Genomic DNA, 20,841 nt, shown 5'->3' with positions numbered 1-20,841 from the left:
AACCAGAGAAGACACAGGTGGAGAGGAGAGACACGAGCATGATGAGCAAGCAGGGAATGGAGACAAGGGCAGAGGAGGATCGGGCAGGGAGCAGAGACATGGACAGAGGAGACACAGGTGGCGAGGGGAGTCAAGAGCAAAAGCGGCGGGCAGGGAGCAGAAACATGGACATGAGTAGGAGCGGGCAAGGAGAACAGACATGGGCATTGCATTGAGGAGGCGTGGGCAAGGAGCGGAGACATGGGCTATGGAGACACAGGAATAGAGGGGAGACACGGACAGGAGCAGCAAGCAAGGAGCACATACATGGGCATGAGATGGATCAGTTAGGGAACTGAGAAAGTTCATGAGACATAGGGGGAAGCTACACATGTCAACTTCCTGCTTCATTGGTTGCCCTGGCGACAGACTCACCACAAAGAATTGTGGGAGCTGACTGATGCCAATCACTAGCCGCCGGGTGACCATCGCTTGCCAATGCTACTTTAACAGCTGCCTGACCAGGCGAGTCCACAATAACGCTACGAGCAGTATTACTAAAATACCGCTCGATGATAAATAATGATTCATATATAAATATGTAAAATCAAGCATTAACAGTAACTAACAGAAAAATACCTTAACTACTTTTTTGATTGAATGATAAATAGCTGTCAGTAGTTTAATCATTTGCCACAAATGAAAAACATCTTATGTTTGTTTAATAAATGAGCCTCTGAGTCAGAGGCGGATTTAGACCTCATGGGGCCCTAATGAAGACCCCAATTTGCCCACCCCCCCCAAACAACCCACAGCACTATATTTTTGTTCCCGATTTATTTATGTGCATGTTTCTATGTGCATTTTAGAAACTATCTGCAGTAAATACTGTTCTAGATGTATTGTCTATGTAACAACCTAGAGAATTTCAATTGAGACAAGAACTCAGGCCAAGGTGGTGCTTATAGATGATTGGACAACTTAAACAGCAGCCCCCCAATAAGCTTTAATCAACTGATCGGGGTAGCTAGTCAGTACTGTCAAATGCACAATTCCTCAGGCTGTTAGCCTTCTGTGAACCAGGTGAAAAATGCATGGGAACAAGAAGTATCTCCCCAGTCCCTGCGTCTGAGTAATACAGTAGATCTGGCCAGCTCCTCCTCCCAGCACGCAAACCGCCAGGACCTGGTCAGGCTGTGGTAAGCTTCAGCTACCACAGCCTGTCTAAAGGGGCAATATTCGCAACCAATGGTCGCGATTGTTCTGATGATGATCACAGGCTGCAACCTCGGTCGCAGCGCTGGGATCACTCAGATGCACCAAGGACACCTCCTTCTGCATTTGCATTTTAGATTGACGAAATTGCACAGCCGCTTGTGTACGGCTCTGCAATTCTGTCTATTTCTGAATCAGGCCCTTGTTGCACAGACTATAGCCAAATGCTCCGTACATATGGAGCGACTTAACGATCAGACAACGATCAGACGATCGTTGTCTGATCGTCCTGCATGTGCCAGATCGAACATCCAGCAAACCCCCAACTACTATAACGACCCGCGATCCCTATAGTAAACAGGCTAACATGGTCGATATCGACCATGTTGGCCTACATGCACGGACGATGATCGATATCTATATCGACCATTCATGCCTGCGCATCAACCATCGCTTGAAAGGGCCAGAAACAGGACGATATGAACAATAACGATGACTATATCGTTATTGTTAATCTCGTCCTGTTTAATCGTACCGTGTGTACGCAGCATAACTGTCAAAACAATTACAGTTCACAAATGCCAGTTACAAAAACATTTTGAACAACTTTGCATGCATTTTGAAGTAGGTTTAAGAGATACTAAAATATTTTTGGATGTTTACACTGAAGATAATGAGTACTTACTGTACATCATTTTACAACCATCTGCACATACCTCCCAATTTTGCTGTGCATGGATGCCCCCATCAAGTTACAACCATCTGCAGACCTCCCAACTTTGCTGTGCATGGATGCCCCCATCATTTTACAACCATCTGCAGACCTCCAAGTGCCAACTTTGCTGTGCATGGATGCCCCCATCATTTTACAACCATCTGCAGACCTCCAAGTGCCAACTTTGTTGTGCATGACGACCCTGAATAGGGGGCGGAGCCTAGAAAAGGGGTGGATCCTATCAGCACTCTTTAGACCTCCCTCCTTCCTGTTTTTATTGACACAGGCTAGGAAGGCATAGCACACAGCCACAGTACAGCCTGCCCTATATATATGATTGCATGTATAGCCGCATGCTGATTCACTAATGCTGCATGCAGTGCAGCACGTGGCCCTGACTGTCCTCCCCAACCCCTCTGAGCACCTTCTGGCCACAGTGTCCCCGGCCTGGACTGACAGGCAGTAAGCACAATTAGAGGGACTGGTAGCACTATCTTGCTTACACTTATAGCCCTGCCGTCAGTAATGTGTGGGTAGTGCACGCTGGCAGCCCTTCCCACACAGAACACAGGCTTCCAGCACAGCACTACATGTCAAGGTGAAAGTGCTTTCTGCTTGCAGTTTTCAAAGTGCGGTGGTTGTGGGTCCACCTCCCCTCCCCGGTCACTGTAATAGTGTATGCAGCCTCGCGCCCTCATCCCCTGGCCGCCCCTCATGTCTTATACACAAAGGGCCTGATTCAGAGCCGGACGCAATTAGTGCTCGCTCGTCCCGAAAATAGGGGTGGCTATTCAAATGAACCGTTCGCTCTTTGCGGTCTGTTCACACCTCTAGGTCTGAATGAGCTAACCAAACTTGCGGTCGTTTTTTGAAAAAATACGCCCCCTGGCCGCTCGCATCCTACATCATGTCCGCTATTTATTAGATTAATCGAGTACATCGACCAGGGTATGAACTGCTCTTGGGGTTGGTTTTTCCTACCACAATTTTGCGAGCAGTTCTGGCTATAAAATAACCCAGTGACGTGGTCAATGACGCTGCTGTATTAATTATGCACACCCATAAAACGCCCGTTTTGACCTTTAAGCACGCCTGCGTTCGGATCTCCACTCCCCATTTTCAAGCACCTTCCCCCGTTACCACCCACATACGCCTCCTCATGTCACTCATATTAGCAGGCATTCGCTATTTTGCGAGCACATGAATTTCGACCGCACTGACTGGTTCGCGCATGCGTATAACGATCCGTACGCATGCGCAGTTGGGCAAACATCGCTCGGAGCGAACGAGCGGCCGCTTACGAGCGGCTCTGAATCAGGCCCAAAATATAGTAGAGACCGCAGGCCAGCGCTGGAGCCAGCACCCGGCAGCTGTCTAATCACTGACAACCTGTCGGGAGTATTCAGCTAGCCCAGAGCTTGTGCAGAGCTCTAAACAGCCGTTTTTGTTGCATAGCGGTAAATCCGCTACTGCTCTGAATCACTCACCGGGCCAGTGGTCCAACTCCTCAGCACGGCCTCGTCAGTCACCATCTCCTCTCCAGAGACGCTGACTGAGCCTCACGAGTTATGCTGGTCCCGTCGCCGGCCGCCCAATAGCACTGCAGCAGCCAACCAGTAGCTACGCTGCTTTGCCAGTGCTCTTCCACTTAGTCCGCCGCCCGCCAGAATCAGAGACTACGCGGGCAGGGATGGCGTGTGACATCACGCCAGCCCAGCACTGCCCAATCTTAGAGCGCCGCGGGGTGAGTGGGCAGCCCGGCACAGAGTGACAGCAGAGCCAGACAGTGACAGGGATGGCCAGGGTAAAATGGTGGCAGAAAATCGGCGAGCCCACTGTAGGTGGCGCCCTTGTGCGGCCGCTCAGGTGGAACATGCCTAGAGCCGGCCCTGGTCCTCACCCACTCTCAGTGCTCCCACTGTTACTCTAAAACTTAGCACCATAACTGCTTGTACAGTAGAGTAGGTATCTCCCATTCACTGTTGCTCTGTTTAGCAGATGTGCCCAGCAATGAGCAGGTGTTTGGAGAGGAGGTGATATTGTCAGAGAGCAGTACTAGGTTTGCCCTAGGGATTGCCATTGACCATCGATGGTTTGCTACCAATGGTTTCTGGTTTTGCCATTGATGGCAGGAGATCAGATGGTTCTCTGCCACCGATACTTTTCATAAATGAAGCCCATCGAGTTCAGATATACTCCTAATTCCTGCTACCCAGCTAGAGTAAAGTTTTTCATAAGTATTTGCAAATGAATGCATTTCTTTCCAGCCACCGTTCTCATCTGCTGTCATCATTTCACATCCCTGACTTCATGTTGGGCCCAATCATGCAGGGTAATGAAACAGTGGGCACATTAGAGAATGCATAAGGAGGTACAATAGGGGTTTAGCTATGGTAAGTTACATTTATGAAAATATAATTGACAGAGCAATTTACCTGTAAGGGGAATATTATACACCTCTGGGTAGCACAGTTTATAAATCCTAAATAATAGAGATTTATACCTTTTATTTCATTTAAGACAGGCATGCATGTTGGGATTAGTCATGCAGGATTTTGCAATATAATTTTATTCATAATTGTACTATATTATTCATTTTCGATAGTTAAATTAAACAACATTTGCTTCATGCTTAAATTTCAGAGTCTTGGTTCTCTGTTTTATTACTTTGCTATGTAGCTTTATGAATTCAGAATACCCGGAAGGCAGCAGTGGTTGAAATGATTTATTGACATTAACTTAGATAGCGCCAGTGTTTACCATTGTGCTTTACAGTTGGGAACAAAACAGTAATAAAATGAGACTGGGTAATAACAGACAGACAGGGGTCTATTTACTAAGCCTTGGATGGAGATAAAGGGTACGGAGATAAAGTACCAGCCAATCAGCTCCTGACTGCCATGTCACAGATTGTTTGAAAAATGACAGTGAAGAGCTTTATCTCCTTCCAAGGCTTAGTAAATAGACCCCACAGAGCGGTAAAAGGGCCCTGATCACAATCGTACAATCTACAGATGTGTCTTCTTACACCTAGCCTCAAAACGCCATACGGTGCGAGACGCCGGGCGTGACTGAGCTGCTCCGAGAGTTGTAGCATTCAGGCCATTTTTTTTTTCAATTTTGCATCTTATTTGCATCGCAGACGCAGCAAAGCACCGGGTCAGTTTAGAGGTGGACACAGGGAAGCCATCGGGCGCAAGTGTCTGATGATTTCACTCTGTGCATACGTCTGGGCCGCACTGCGCATGTGCTGCAATGGTTACCGTATAGGGACGCAGTTACACCGTCACTGGTGGCCATAAGCAGTTGGACATTCTGCATCTGCCATAGGCAGCTGCAATGTCCGATGGTCCGGCCAATGGTGCGCCGATATTGCGTCTTTGTACGCACATCAGCAGAATGGCGCTGCAGCTGTTGGGTGTATCAATAGGAAGCCCATCAGACATGGCATTGCCATAAAGAAGCAGCCGCTACCGCAACTGAATCATCCCTAAAGTGTACTAGAGATGCTGCAATGAGACTTTAACCGCAGGAATTTGTTTTAAATTTTAACACGTAGAAAGTCGCCAATAAAGCACCATGGATCTTAGTGTGCGTAAAATCCGCGGCCGCTGTATCGTAGCACTTCATATACAGATTTAGGGCAGTATTCAATTTGGTTGCGAAAAGTCGGAATCGGCGATAAATTATCGCCGATGACGTCATTTTCACATGTTTCAATTCCCCGTAATCAATTACAAAGACTATTCGCTGGTGCAAAAAGTCTTTGTAATAAAACGGGGATAACTTTTCACCATGGTTTACATGGCGAAAAAAAGTGCAGAATTGGGGTTTAGGGGTGCAGGCTTAAAAAAAATAGCCTGCACCCCTGGGGATGGCCCCTAAAAATGATCTGTGTAAAAAAAAGTAAAAAAAAAAAATAGGGACACCCCAAAAAAATAAGTTCAATTTTGGGGTAAAAAAAAAAATGATGTGGAACAAAGTTTTAACCTAACGAAATTAATACAGAGGGAGTTCCCAACTATGCGGCAGGTGTATTCTTCATTGCGAGTAGTAGCGGCAGGTGTATTTTTGAAGAATTTTGAAAAAGAACTTTAGGGACTTAAAATTATGCTTGCACCCATTTTCATGTACCCCAAATTTGATGTTTAAAAAAAATAAAATCTAAGTGCTATTATTCACCCCTTCTTCTTAAGCCGCATTTATGCACCTGCCGTGGCTATTACAAACCCCAACTTCCTAAAGCAGGGAAAAATGGGGTACCCATAGTGATCCCCCATGTCTAGACATCTTTAGGGGGGGTCCCAGGAACAATTCCCGAAAATTCCCATTTTTTTTTCCGATACTTACCTTTCCGCGACTCCCGTTTTTTCTGATTCCTAATTGAATATGGGGATAAAGCGGGCACGCGCCCGATACCTTATCCCCGTCAAACCTCCAATGTGGAGCGAAAAGTCCAGCACGGACTTTTCGCTCCCAAATTGAATACCCCCCCTTACCCCTCTTTTGTACACGGATGTACAAACGCAGAACATCAAATTGATCAGTGCAATCTGGCAAAGTAGTTTTGTCGCTTCCAGTTGTTTTATTTGTATGAATAAGATTCCCATTTTAAACGAAAAATATGCCTGACGCGAGTTAGAGAGACTGCATTCATTTGGTTTACATACATTTCCGAATGAGGCCCCAAATACAAATACAAAAGTAAGACAGTAAATTGAAATAAAAGAGTTATTGTCCAGCATAGCAAACATAAGAAAGTAATACATAGGTGTAAGGATGGGTAAACAAAGAGAAGTAGTTCTGTACAGTATGTGTCCACCGTGTGCAGGAAAACAAGAATGAGGGGATTAAGCAGGTGGGTACAGGAAATGGAAATAGGGCAGAGAACAAGTCGGGGAACACAGTAGACATTGCATAGCATCACATATCTCAGTAGGAGCCTGGAAATGGGGCATTGTGGTGTAAACACCATGTTTCCCCAATGTTATGGAAATTGCTGAGTTTGTTGGTGTGAAGGTTGGTGATGTACTCCATTCTAAAAATAAACCAGATGCGATTTATGACTTCCTGCAGTGCAGGAGGGTCGTGAGCTTTCCAGTTGGGAGCAATATGGTACTTTGCTATGCACGAAATGTGTAGTATACTTTTATCATGTTATTAAATAACATAGGGATCTATGTACTAAGGGCCTGATTCAGAGCTGGACGCTCTGACCAGAGCGCTCGCTCTGAATCAGGGCCCTCCTACCTTTTTTTGGAGTGTCCTCATGGACGCTCGCATAGCTGTGGGTTACCACCCACAGCTATAGCGAGCGTCCATGATGATGGGTGCGATGGTCAAGACCATCGCAACCATCGGGTTTGCGACGGAGACCCTGCGGTAGGGTGTCGCTGCCGCAAGCCCTGGAGTGATTTTGGCTCTATCAGAGCCAAAATCACTCCCACTGACATCACTAGTGATGTCAGTGGGGCCGGCTTGAGACGGTAGGCGTTCCCATGGGAACGCCTCCGTCTGGCAGGCACGCCCCCGGCAATCAACATCGACAGCATGCCCCCTTTGGTGCGAGACCCGGAGCGATGGAGAGCCCGTCGCTCTCCGGGTCTCACGCATGCGCACGACGGAGCTCCCTCCGTCGTGCGCATGCACAGTGGGGGCCATCGACCCGCTTGCAAGCGTACTGCCGCTCACGAGCGGGTCTGAATGACCCCCTAAGTCTTGGATGGAGATAAAGTCAACAGAGCTAAAGTCCCAACCAATCGGCTCCTAACTACCATGTCACAGGCTGTGTTTGAAAAATGATAGGAGCTGATTGGTTGGGACTTTATCTCTTTTCACTTTATCCACAGGGAGTAGGGACACAAATAAGCATAGCGGCAATAGAAGGGGCAACAACAATCCCCATAAAGTTTTTGCTGAGTGGCATGACAGCATTCCAGAATGGGGCAATATTGGGGCATAACCACCAAATATGTTCAAAACTACCAATTTGGCCACATTCTCTTCAACATGGATTAGATCTAGCCAGGGGCGTCTTAAGAGAGGAGGGGCCCATTTGCAGCTTACATTTGGGCCCCATCCTCTCTGACACCATGTGTGAGCCCCCGGGAAAATGGTGCTCGTGCCTTATTCCCAGGGACATCTTGTCTGCAAAACCGCGAGTCACCGGGAAAATGGCCACAGCCATTTTCCCTGTGATTTTACTGCTCTGCAGCGCCGGCCCATGAATACACCCCTGGATCTAGCAGGGTATGAGCTGGGAGATATTTTGAGGTAAGCAATCAGTTGTATTGAGGTAAGCAAAGAGATGTACAGATATTTTGAGGTAAGCAAAGAGATGTACAGATATTTTGAGGTAAGCAAAGAGATGTGCAGTATGCTGGTGTAGCTGTGTTCATGGCCTTGTAGACTAGTAGAGGTAATAAAGTTGAATAAAGCCTTTATCACACAGTTTGTCAGGGATGTAAGTAAACATGTTCAAGGTGGCTTTTAAAATGTAAAGTATCAGCTTCGGGAATTGTTTATTTTATAAGAATGTGACATGCTGTTAATTTATTTAAATAAAAGGACAATGGCTGATCATTCACAAACAGGACATAATGCAGAGACTCAGTACATATATTTTCTACAAATGCGCCTATGTATTCATTGTGTGCATACAAATATGATTACCCCTAATCACATTTACTAGGATGCCGTTAGCACCAGTGGTGAAACTAAGGTGGTACGGGTCGGTATGGCGAACCGTGAAGGAAAATAGTAGCCGGTATTAATAGTCTTTGACAGGAGGTAGCCCAGCAGCTTACAGAGCGCTGGGCATGCCCCTAGAATGACAGTGAATGTGGACATATCATGCTGACACTCCCCCATGATGCATGGACACGCCCTCATGATGTGAGGTCACACTTATTTTTTCTGAGAGTGTGCACAGCGTACCAGCAAGAATAAGCACCACTGGTTAGCACCCATTCAGAGCCACCTTAGAAAAAATTGAAAACAGAAAAATAAAAGAAAAAATAGAGGTAAGAGTAATTATATATTGTGCAGCCATGCCCAAAAGTTTTGAGAATGACACAAGTATTGATTTCACAAAGTTTGCTGCTTCAGTGTTTTTAGACCTATTTGTCAGATGTTACTATGGTATACTGAAGTAAAATTACAAGCATTTCATAAGTCTCAAAGGTTTTTATTGACAATTACGTTAAGTTTATGCAAAGAGTCATTATTTGCAGTGTTGACCCTTTTTTTCCGAAACCTCTGCAATTAGCACTGGCATGCTGTCAATCAACTTCTGGGCCACATACTGACTGATGGTCGCCCATTCTTACCTAATCAGTGCTTGGAGTTTGTCAGAATTTGTGGGTTTTTGTTTGTCCACCCGCCTCCTGAGGATTGACCACAAGTTCTCAATGGGACTAAGCTCTGGGGAGTTTCATGGCAACATTAAAGCATCCTGTGACCATTCATGTGTGGGGTTGCTTCTCAGCCAAGGGAGTGGGCTCACTCACAATTTTGCCTAAGAACACAGCCATGAATAAAGAATGGTATCGAAACATCCTCCAAGAGCAACTTCTTCCAACCATCCAAGAACAGTTTGGTGATAAACAATGCCTTTTCCAGCATGATGGAGCACATTGCCATAAGGCAAAAGTGATAACTAAGTGGCTCGGGGAACAAAACATCTAAATTTTGGGTCCATGGCCAGGAAACTCCTCAGACACTGGTCGCACTACCCTAGTTACGGCCCTGATACTGTAGATCACACACTGGTGGTCCATAAAAGTCTAAACAGATCAGGTGGTATGCTGCTATACTCACCTACTGAGGTTTGTGTGCTCTGTATTGCACATTTGCTATGAAAACGATTTGGAAGTTTAGGTGAATCCTGGCATTTGTTAGGATCTAGAACCTGCTGCAACTGAGATGTGTGATGTTGGAAGCCAGGACTGCTACTAGTTCACTGAGGAAATTCAATGTGATAAATGTCTTTCCAGAAATTCTACTCAATTCTTCATTGCAATGTAAAGGCCACCATACACGGCACAATATACATGCCGATCCGATGGATCAGCACGATATAGGTGCAATATTGTGCCGTGTATGAGCATGATATCGTACCTGATATCGTGCTGCACGCTGCCCCGGGGTCGTACATCGCATCCCCAGGTCTTCCTGCAAAACCATCTGATCTGGGATGCGATGTACAATCCCATTCAGATGAAGGAGGGGGAAGCCGGCATATCGTGCGGTCTGCGGGGACCGCACGATTGCCAGCGGTGACAGCACAATCGGCAGTCGCCATACACGGTGCATCGCACTGTGTATGGGCACCTTAAGTGATCAGCCTCACGTTGGGGAGGTGTGATTTTGATTAAATTCTTCTTTTATATTTTTCAAGGAATTCCAAAGTTCATTTTTGTTGTAAGAATTACCTATTGTTGTGTTTTGCTTTTTTCTCTTTCCATATTTGATTACATTTTGCCATTAGATTTAAATGTTTTTTTTAATCAAACACATTTATTTTGGAAATAACAATATTTTGGTAATTAACACAATGTTTATAAATAACAAATTTTATGTGTGTTATATGCATATATATAAGGGATTTATTTGAATACGAAAATGACTCCCGATTTTGCATATCACATCACATTTTTCTGCAAAACGTGTATTTATGAATGTCATTTTTTTCATATTCTTTAAAGTAATAAATATATTCTGCCTACATTTATTATAAAACATTGGCCCTGATTCAGACCCACTCGCAAGTGGGCGTACGCACGTTCGCCGTACGTAAAAAAATATTTAAATTCAAGCACTCGCTCGTATTTTCCTACGCAGCTAAAAATCCGCCCCAAACTCAGGCGACCCCTCCTCTGACTAACGAGCGTGCCAAATAGCGAGCGTACATCCCCGAAATGGCTTGAAGGGAACGCACGCACAAGTACAAACCGGAAGTGGGACTGTCAGATTCCGATAACCTGCTCGTTTTTTCGGCCTACCTCCCTCAATCGTATCATGCCAATCAATGTATCAATTAGCTTAATTGCTTTTTTTTTTTCAACACAATGCAATAAACTTTAATCTTGTCCGTGTTTGTATTTGCTCGCAGAATACGTACGGCTGAAACCTTCGCTTTTATTGTTCCAAAGACATGTTAGCCCCAATTAAACAATTGTTCTATTTGTTTGTCTCCCCACAATTTTTCTGTGGTTCATTTCTTTATTTAAATTTGCTTACGCATGTCACTGCATCAAGCCTATCATAACTCTCAAGAGATTTCTGGCCCTGTCGAACACATGACTCATACACTAACCAATAGAATTGGTCCTGTTAATTTCCCAAATACATTAGCCAATCAAATTTTTTTGGGGTGCTTTATTAAAATTATTTTGTCAAAAAAACACCATTGCCATCATGAGATCCGCCGCATTCACCAGGCGCGAACTGCTGGTGCTGACGGAGGTGATGGACAGGAGGATCACCAGTCAGCCTCCACCCATCTCCAATAGGCGCAAGCGTTCCGCATATGCGGAGGTAAGTCGACGCCTGCGCTCCTTCGGCTCACGCCGACATATTGGCCAGCTGGAGCGCAGGTGGTCGGACCTGCACCGGCGGACGCCCCTCTTGCTGGCATGCTTTCGCATGCAGATTGCGGAAAGTAAGTGTTCTGGACTGTGGTTTTCAAGTTTATCTTGTGGGCCCTAACTGCGTGTGCATGTTTTCATGTCTGTCCTATTGAGTCATTGTAGTCATATCTGCATGTGCATGTTTTCATGTCTGTCCTATTGAGTCATTGTAGTCATATCTGCATGTGCATGTTTTCATGTCTGTCCTATGGAGTCATTGTAGTCATATCTGCATGTGCATGTTTTCATGTCTGTCCTATAGAGTCATTGTAGTCATATCTGCATGTGCATGTTTTCATGTCTGTCCTATAGAGTCATTGTAGTCATATCTGCATGTGCATGTTTTCATGTCTGTCCTATAGAGTCATTGTAGTCATATCTGCATGTGCATGTTTTCATGTCTGTCCTATAGAGTCATTGTAGTCATATCTGCATGTGCATGTTTTCATGTCTGTCCTATTGTGTTTTTTTTTTATTTTTTATTTTGGGTTTCCTGTTGAAACTAACCACAATTTTTTGGTCATTTTTTACGGGCACAGCAAACACTATGGCGGCATCGCCACACAAGACGCCGGTCCCGGCCCCTCTCTCCAACCCCCAATTCCTCTATTACCCCCTCCTCCCCAGACCCTGTGGCCGAAATTTCAGGCCTACTTCCCCTCCAGCCCAATTCCCCCTCTCCTCCATCCATCCCTCCTCCAAATACCCCCTCCCAGGATCCCGAAAACACCTTGCCCCTCGGGTTGGGGAATGTAGCCACCTCCGAGGTGGTCCAGGGAGTGGCTTCTGGCTCTGTCGTTTTGGAGAACGGTATGTTTTTAAAGTTTATTTTGGACACCACAAACTGTTTGTATGTAATCATGTGTCGTCCCCATTTTTTTTTACTTTTTTTCGCCTTAGGGTATTTTTGGGGGTTGTCTTTACCTGTTCCTGCTGATGTCACCATACACATATCACACCTGTGTGCCTTTTTTTAGGGCCTTTGTATTTTTGCCCTTAGACATTTTGGGGTGCTGGGTTTTATCCGTGTAATGTTTTTTTGGCCCACAAGCTTGTAAGTTTTTGTCTGCTTGTTTTTTTGTTTTTTTACAATGTTGCTTCATTATCGATTTATTAATCCCCAAACTTTTGTCACCCACAGAGGAACAGAGGCGTCGGGAAGAGATTGTGAATTGTGTGGGCCGTATGCGGGAGCAGGTCACCGGGCTAATGCAGGGCCTTGACCATCTGTTGGTCCTTCTTAGGAATTAGTTTTTTTTTTTGTTTTTTTACAAATTGTTTCTTAATAAATCTGTTTTAAATCAAGCTCTGTCTCATGCGTTTGGAGTAAATCCAAGATTCTTTACACTGACATAAGTAGACTCTTCAAGCAAGGTTTGCCCCAGAATCTCACTACAGATTGTGTGTTTTATTTTGAATGCAAACAGGCACAAGAAACACCTCCCAGTACCAATGTCATTTTCCTTTTTTGTGGTGGTCAACATGATAGTTTACACCATTTTTCAGGTTCCTATTTGGTGGCCAAACTGCTTAGGACAATCTTACGAAAGCAACTGATTGTACACGATTCCTTGTTGTGTTGGTTAGTACCCCGAAAACATATTACATTTTAGCTCCACTTGCTTCATTACTGGGTTACCCCTTAGGTAAAATTAACGTTTGGGATTTTGTTTACACTTGCTTCTAAGGTGCCCAAAAAGGAAACAAATTACACTCTCCAAATATTTATTCACAACAGAAATCAAAATACAAAGTGGTCACTCACAAACAAAACACACACAGTGATAATCAGAAAAACACCACATACCAAAAACACTAAACAAACACACAACAAATCAAGAACTGGTTGACGAAGGTCCATGCCCACATGATTTCAAAAATATGGCGTTGCAATATTGGTGTCAGAATATATTCCCGAAGTTTCAACAGAAAGGTTTTTGAAGGGTAGCAGGAAGTAGTCATCATGGGAGTGCCAAAGATTATGCAAACAAACAGAAGATGGTGCAAGAATTAATATTAAAAAAGATGAACGTTAAAAAGCCGTAACACATTGGGTAATTGGGTATACACACTGTTGTTTGATCAATAATTACCTAAAATATCGGGCCACCACATCATCGCGTATGGCCCCCCCACATACTGACCTCCGACCAACCTCGGGGGGGCCATCCTCAGGTAAGGCATCCTCTGGCTGCATTGGAACACCACTCCTTATGGCGATGTTGTGAAAGATCCCACACAGGACCACAATTTTTGAAACCATATCCGGCAAATACATGAGCTCGCCACCAGAGCGGTGGAGGCATCTGAATCGGCCTTTTAAAAGGCCGATACAGCGCTCCACCACTTGCCTGGTGGCTGTAAGTGCGGTATTAAACTCACTTTGTGGACCTGATGTGGGAGCCAAATAAGGAGTGAGCAGCCAGGGCATGCAAGGGTATCCACTGTCTCCTGTGAAAAAGAATAGACAACATCAGGATCACTGTGTATCAAGCTTAACATTGTTATGTACTAAAGGTCTCCACTTACCCAGAAGCCACGCATCACCAGCTTGTAGGTTGTTTAATTTGTGCCATATCCCTGATTGCCGGATCACGAAGGAGTCATGTGCACTTCCTGGTAATTTTGCATTCAGGGACAGGATCTGGAGGGAGGCATCACATACCACCATTACATTCAGGGAGTGATAGTGTTTCCTGTTTCGAAATATGGCCTCCAGCCGTGCTGGAGGCTGAAGTGGTATGTGAGTACCATCTACAACCCCTATGATGTGTGGGAAGCCAGCTATTTGGTAAAAATTGGCCTTGGCCACACTAAGGGCACCCATATCCAAATGCATTTGAATAAAATGATGGAGGTGCTTGAAAAGTGCCTCCATCACTGCCCTCAGGATCCGGGAAAAGGAGGATTGTGAGATGCCCGCCACTATTCCCACCGTTGTTTGAAACGATCCTGAGGCACAGAAATGTAACACCGCCATAAATTGCGTAAGTGATGGTATTGCTGTAGGACTGTCAATTTGCCGCTCAAGATCACTCTCTATTAATGAGAGAGTGTCTATGATGATTTTGGGAGGAAGACGGTAGCGTCTTAAAACCTCATCATCGGGCATCCCAAAAAGGGTGACACGTGTTCGAAATATCTGGGGCCTTGCACGCCTACGATGCCTACGCCTGAGACGAGATTGAGGTTGGTCGGCTTCCGGGAGCATGGCCAGAACAATCCGGCCAAAATCAACCTGAAATGGCAAGATTGTAATGTAAGGCTTTGGACCCACCCAAAAAGAAAAATCAAAACAACTTAGCTTGATGATACCATCCATTGCTGCTTACATGCCGGGGTATTGTCATGATACGTCCAAACTGAAATTAATCACAAAAATAATTTGACAAATTTCACTCTGTGCATTTTTGTTTCTAAATTTTGTGCTAGACAAAACTTTAAATATGCGAAACACACATTTGGCAAAAGAGCAAAACGACATTGCACACAGTACATCAAAATGGGTTGAAATGTTTGCCAAAAAAGCGAAAGGGCAACCACAAAAAATTTAAAAGGATTAATAAGCATTTAAAAATGCACAAATTAGTTCGCAAATACAAGTCACAATAGTAAGTAGTAAAAATGCGCTAATTAGTTCGCAAATACAAGTCACAATAGTAAGTAGTAAAAATGCGCTAATTAGTTCGCAAATACAAGTCACTATACAAACTGAGAAAAATGCGCTAATTAGTTCACAAATACAAGATAAAAAATGGACTTACCAAGAGCAAATATATAAGAGTCCAAATCAAAAGGTCTTTGGGTCCGAAATTAATCAAAAGCTAAAATATATGAAATTATGGATCCAAAAATTAAAAAAAAGAAGAAACACAATGAGACAACAATTGATCAAAAGTTAGACTTCACAAAACTTACCAAATCAAGAAACGAGGGCAAAAAAATAAAAAACAAAAAAGAGAACGGAAAATAAAAACGCAAATCTACCAAACAAAATAATCTCCAACCGCCAACTCCTTTATCCGCAAACAATAAACTCCAGCCAATGTAACCTCCAACAATCCAAAAACGCCACCTCGACTCGAGACACACCAAGCCATAAATAGTGTTTCGTTTCCCGCACAAATTAAGGAGGGATCATAGGAACGCACAATCAATGATGCGGCCGCAAAATAAGGACGCATGTATAAATACGTCACGAAAACACATTAAAATTCTGGTGTATTTCTTGTTTGGACCTCAGACATGGCGACAGACCAGGGAAACAATGCCCAAGAGTCAGGCGGTAAGTCTTTCATGCATTTTGTATCAATGATTAATTTGAAACATAAGATTGGGCAAGTTGTGATTTTGTGAAATCTGAATATTTACACAAATAGGTGAGGAGGATGACATGGAAGAGGCTGCTGGGCCCAGTATTCCGGCCAAAGCTGCCAAAAAAAAAAGGCAGCCACATTTCACAAGAAAGGAGATGGAGGTTTTGATACAGAAGTGTGTGGACATCCTGCCACAGGCAGACAGGAATATGAGTCTAAGCCAGAAGGGGAGAATGTGGGAAGAGGTAGCCGTTGCTGTCAATAGGGTGGGTGATTATGTCCGTCTAGCCCGGGATGTCAAACGGCGGTAAGTAAACACTTGCCCCCCCTAAAAACAAACACCATTTTAAACAAAAGGATAATGGCTTCCATTTTTTCCCACAGATGGGGCGACTTCAAATATCGCCTAAAGCAAAAACTCGCGGACAGGGCTAGGCATGCAAGGGGGACAGGTGGGGGTCCCACCCCTGTGTCATTGGAGTTGACGGATTTAGAAGAGCTGGCACAGGGGTGTGTGCAGCCTGTGGAGGTGTTTGGCGTGTCCAACATGGATACGGACATGCCAGACTTTGCGGCTCCTCATGTTGTCCCAGGTAAATCTTTTGATGTCACCAACTCTGAAATGTTATTGTGCCAATATGTAGATTCTAATGTGAGTCTTTTCTCTTTTTTCCTAACAGAGACACAGGCGGATGAGTCTGCTCCAGAGGGGAGCCTTGGCCGCCGAATTTCTGCTGGCTCGGCAGGGGAGGAACCAGTACATCCGGCTGAGGACGCTGCAGAAGCCAGTCCAGGGCAATCCCCCTCGCAGGCAGTGTCCCTCCTCACAGAACTCAATTTCAAATCGGATTTCCATACGGAGATTCTGCAGAGGATGGACGCCAGTCTGCTACGGGTGGCTGAGGCCCTGGAGCAAAATGCTGCGGCCAACGTGACCATTGGTCAGGCCCTGGCGGAAAATACCAGGGCCAACATCTGCATCGCCAATGCCCTGGAGCAGCTCGTTCGCCAGCACATGGTGGAGCCGACCTCCCTTCCTGCCGGAACATCAGGATCCTCCACCTCTGGCACAACATCAGCCAATCCTCCAAATGTGCCTAGCCCTGTGCCTAGTCCAGAGGCCACAACATCTGCCTCTGGACAGGCCAGCCCGATGACATCCCGGACCCGGTCTGGCGCCCTCCCTCCCCCATCCAAACGGGTGAAAAAACGGTGACAGCAATGGTGACTTTTCCCACAATCCTTCTGTGCTTGGCTCATATTCCTTTCTGGTCAAAACTTCCCTCTCCTTTCTTGTGAAATGTTTTTCAATTTTTGTTGTATGTTTATGTCAACAGTTATGTTGGGCCAATTTGTTTGATTTTGGGACAGATCTTTGCCAAAAAAAGATGTCCCCAAATTTTTAAATAATTTTTTTTTTGTTTGAGCAATAAATTGACACCAAAAATCTGACATTGGATTGTGAAATTATTGTACAAATGGGTTACATTTAATCCTGGACCAAAAGGCAAAAACTGGCAATAAAAAAAAAAAAAAAAAATGGGCTCTTTAAGGAACGTTTAAAAAATCATATAACGAGGCAAATTCAAGAGGCAAAAATAAAATGGTGCGAAAATTAAAACATGATGACATTATTGTTACAATAGGCCCTAACCACCAAATTGAGGGCAAAATAAACCCCCACAAATGTACGCAAATTGATTGTGTCATCCTGACATTAGCAGCTCTGATTTCCACCTGCGTACGGTTTTGTGCTATCCCAAAAAACTGATTTCAAAACACATACCAAGCCGGTTTTCAATCCAACACTAATTGCTTTTCAGCCCTCCCGCGATTAATCGCAACAACATCGTGGAGTCCCGAGACGGAGGAGAAGGCCATCGCCAATGTGGTCGAGTAATCCAGACCCTAAGCTGTGCGAGCATTTTGAAGGGAAAGAGGATCATCCAGTGACGTATGAGTCGGTCCGAACACATTTTACGCTCGCATTTGCTAATGTATGTACACCCCAAAAACGCCTCGCCACGCCTGCGTTTTTCCATCTCCACTCCCGTCAACACCCAAAAACGCCCTGTTCTGTCAATCACATTTGACATGTCACTTCCTGTACGCTATTTGACGAACGAGACCAAAAAAGCTCGCAATCTGCCGTACGCACATGCGCAGTGTTACACCGACGCATGCGCGGTTATTCAACATCGGAACGCAACGAGCGTACTGCTGTTTGCGAGTGGCTCTGAATGAGGGCCCTTGTCTTAAATGAATTCAGTCGGTAGTATAGAATGCTGCAATTCAGTTCTTGTCATAAAACTTCCCCAACGCCCAGTGTCAGATTAAGGTCCACATGGGCCTGGAGCTGAAATGTACAAAGGGCCTAAAACCCCATACATCAACATTGCACACACACAACAACTACAACTACAAGGTGAGCTGACGAAGGTGGAACTAAATACAACAGATGCAACACAGTTTTGTGGCGGCTCATTTTAACCCCTGCCTACCACCACACACACACAGTACACACTACACACACAGTACATATACAGTACACACCACTCATACAGTACAGTATACACACTAATTGATGCTACTCATCAAGTAGCCATCATAAACTAAACTGCTAAACTGAAGGAAGGCATTTTTACAGGCCCTGACATTAGAAAGTTAATAAAAGATGAACATTTCAGGCGTGTAATGAATATTGTGGAACTTTCGGCGTGGACTTCGTTCAAACAAGTGATTTCAAAAATTTTTAGGCAATGCCAAGGATCCAAACTACAAAGAAATTTTCAGGTAAATGCTTAATAGTTACAGAAACCTTGGCTGCAATAGAGTTTAAAGGTACATTATTGGAATTCCCATATTGAGCATTTACCGAATAATCTCGGAGACTACAGTGAAGAACAGGGTGAACGGTTCCACCAAGACATTAAAGATGTAGAAAGGAGATACCAGGGTAGTTGGGACATCAGCATGATGGCTGACTACTGCTGGATGATACACAGAGACGACACAGAATAAGCTTATAAGCGAAAAGTGACAAAACTAAGTTTGAAGACAACAAAAACAAGATAACAATTTTTTCAATAATTATGGTTTTGTTTCTATTATTGTTTGATTTTATTGTTATTTTATTATGTAATTAAGACAAAAACACAGATATCATCTACACTTCTTCGTATTTCACAATAAATATGTCAAAAACAATTAAACTTCTTGTTTTTTCTTAAAAATGTATGTAACCCCCTTATAGGTAAATGTAATGTGGTAAAAAAAATTTAATATACTATTTCTTGATGTACACAGGAGTATAATTAAGAATCTAAAGGTATTATTTAAAAAGCTTTCAATACCTAAGATTTCGCAGACCTGTGTAATCTGTTCCAGGATATGGATACTGACATAGTATGTTTGTGATACCCTGGGTGTTATTGTGGGCACAGATAAATTAGGTCTAGATGGTACCTTACAGTAGAGACAGGAGCTCCAGTGGATCTTCCTATTCTTTACACTTCCAAAATGGCACATTCAGGTAGCGACCTTTCACAACAGAACCCATTTGGGGGCCACCACCCTCTAGATTATGGCTACAGGAAGAGATAATTGGGGCAAGTTATGAATGGTGCTTCATTATATAAACATGAACAACTCCAGTGTGCTAAGATCAATTTTCTAAAGTTCATTCCATATCTTATAGTTGTCTTGGCAATTAATACACTTCTTTATCCTAAGTGCTGCAGCTCCTTTTTAGCTATGACTATAGAAAATACTGTCTCTCAATTACTTCAACACGTTATATTCTAAACACACAATAAAAACAGCACATATAATGAAATAGCAAAATATACTATCACTCAGCAAACTAGCAATGCCCCAGACTGATTAGTACTTTACTTCAAGGTGAATACAAAGTTCTCTCATTGGAGTAATCTCTTGCTAGGTGGTCACTATCCTACTATATGAATGTACTTGTAATCCACAATAGGCAAAGTCAGAAACGAGTGCTGTTCTTTCTTGATTAGAGAAAACAACAGCTTCTGCTCTCTAATAATAAGTTGCAGTAGATACTGTTCAGACTTTTACAGCACAATTAACTTCAGCACTCAGTATTATTTGTATCTCAGTCCTTAGTGTAGTTTAGCCAACACTTATATTGTAACTTTATAAAAATGCCTCTCTCTCTCTCTCTCTCTCTCTCTCTCTCTCCCTCTCTCTCTCTCTCTCTCTCTCCCTCTCTCTCTCTCTCTCTCTCTCTCCTCTCTCTCTCTCTCTCTCTCTCTCTCTCACACACACTTTGCAGATTAATAGACTCAGGGCCTGATTCAGCAAGGATCGCAACTGCAATAGCGATTATGCATGCTGTCTCACTGTGATAGTATGCTAATCCTCTGCGATCGCTATGCCATCGCCGCATAACATAAGGACGCCTACCTTACCTTACACACATCCGTAATGTTTAGTAAGACTGCGAAACCATCGGTAACATCGAGTACCATCGCAGGCTCACGCACACCTGCACAAGTTCTGACCTTACTCAGAAATTGCTAACCTCATCGCACAATGGGGCAGATGTATGAAGCTCTGGAAAGTGATAAAGTGCAGAGTGATAAACCACCGGCCACTCAGCTCCCAACTGTCATGTTACAGGCTGTGTTTGAAAAATGACAGTTGGGAGCTGATTGGTTGGTCGTTTGTCACTTTTCACTTTATCACTTCTCAGAGCTTTATACATCTGCACCACTATGGGCCTCATTTAGTAACGAGTTTTATCACCAAAATGAGTGATAAATGTCACTGTGTATGATATAATAGTGCTCCAGCCAATCAGCTCCCAACTGTCAACTGTTAGAAAAAGGACAGTTGGGAGCTGATTGGCTGGAGCACCATTTATCATACACAGTGACATTTATCACTCGTTTTGGTGATAAAACTTGTTACTAAATGGGGGCCTATGGGGGTCATTCAGACCCACTCGCGAGCACAGGAC

Source organism: Taudactylus pleione, unplaced genomic scaffold, assembly GCF_031769625.1.
Source record: "Taudactylus pleione unplaced genomic scaffold, aTauple2 ptg000367l, whole genome shotgun sequence".
Classification (NCBI taxonomy): Eukaryota; Metazoa; Chordata; class Amphibia; order Anura; family Myobatrachidae; genus Taudactylus; species Taudactylus pleione.
The sequence above is the reverse complement of the archived record's forward strand: the minus strand, read 5'-3'. Positions refer to the sequence as shown.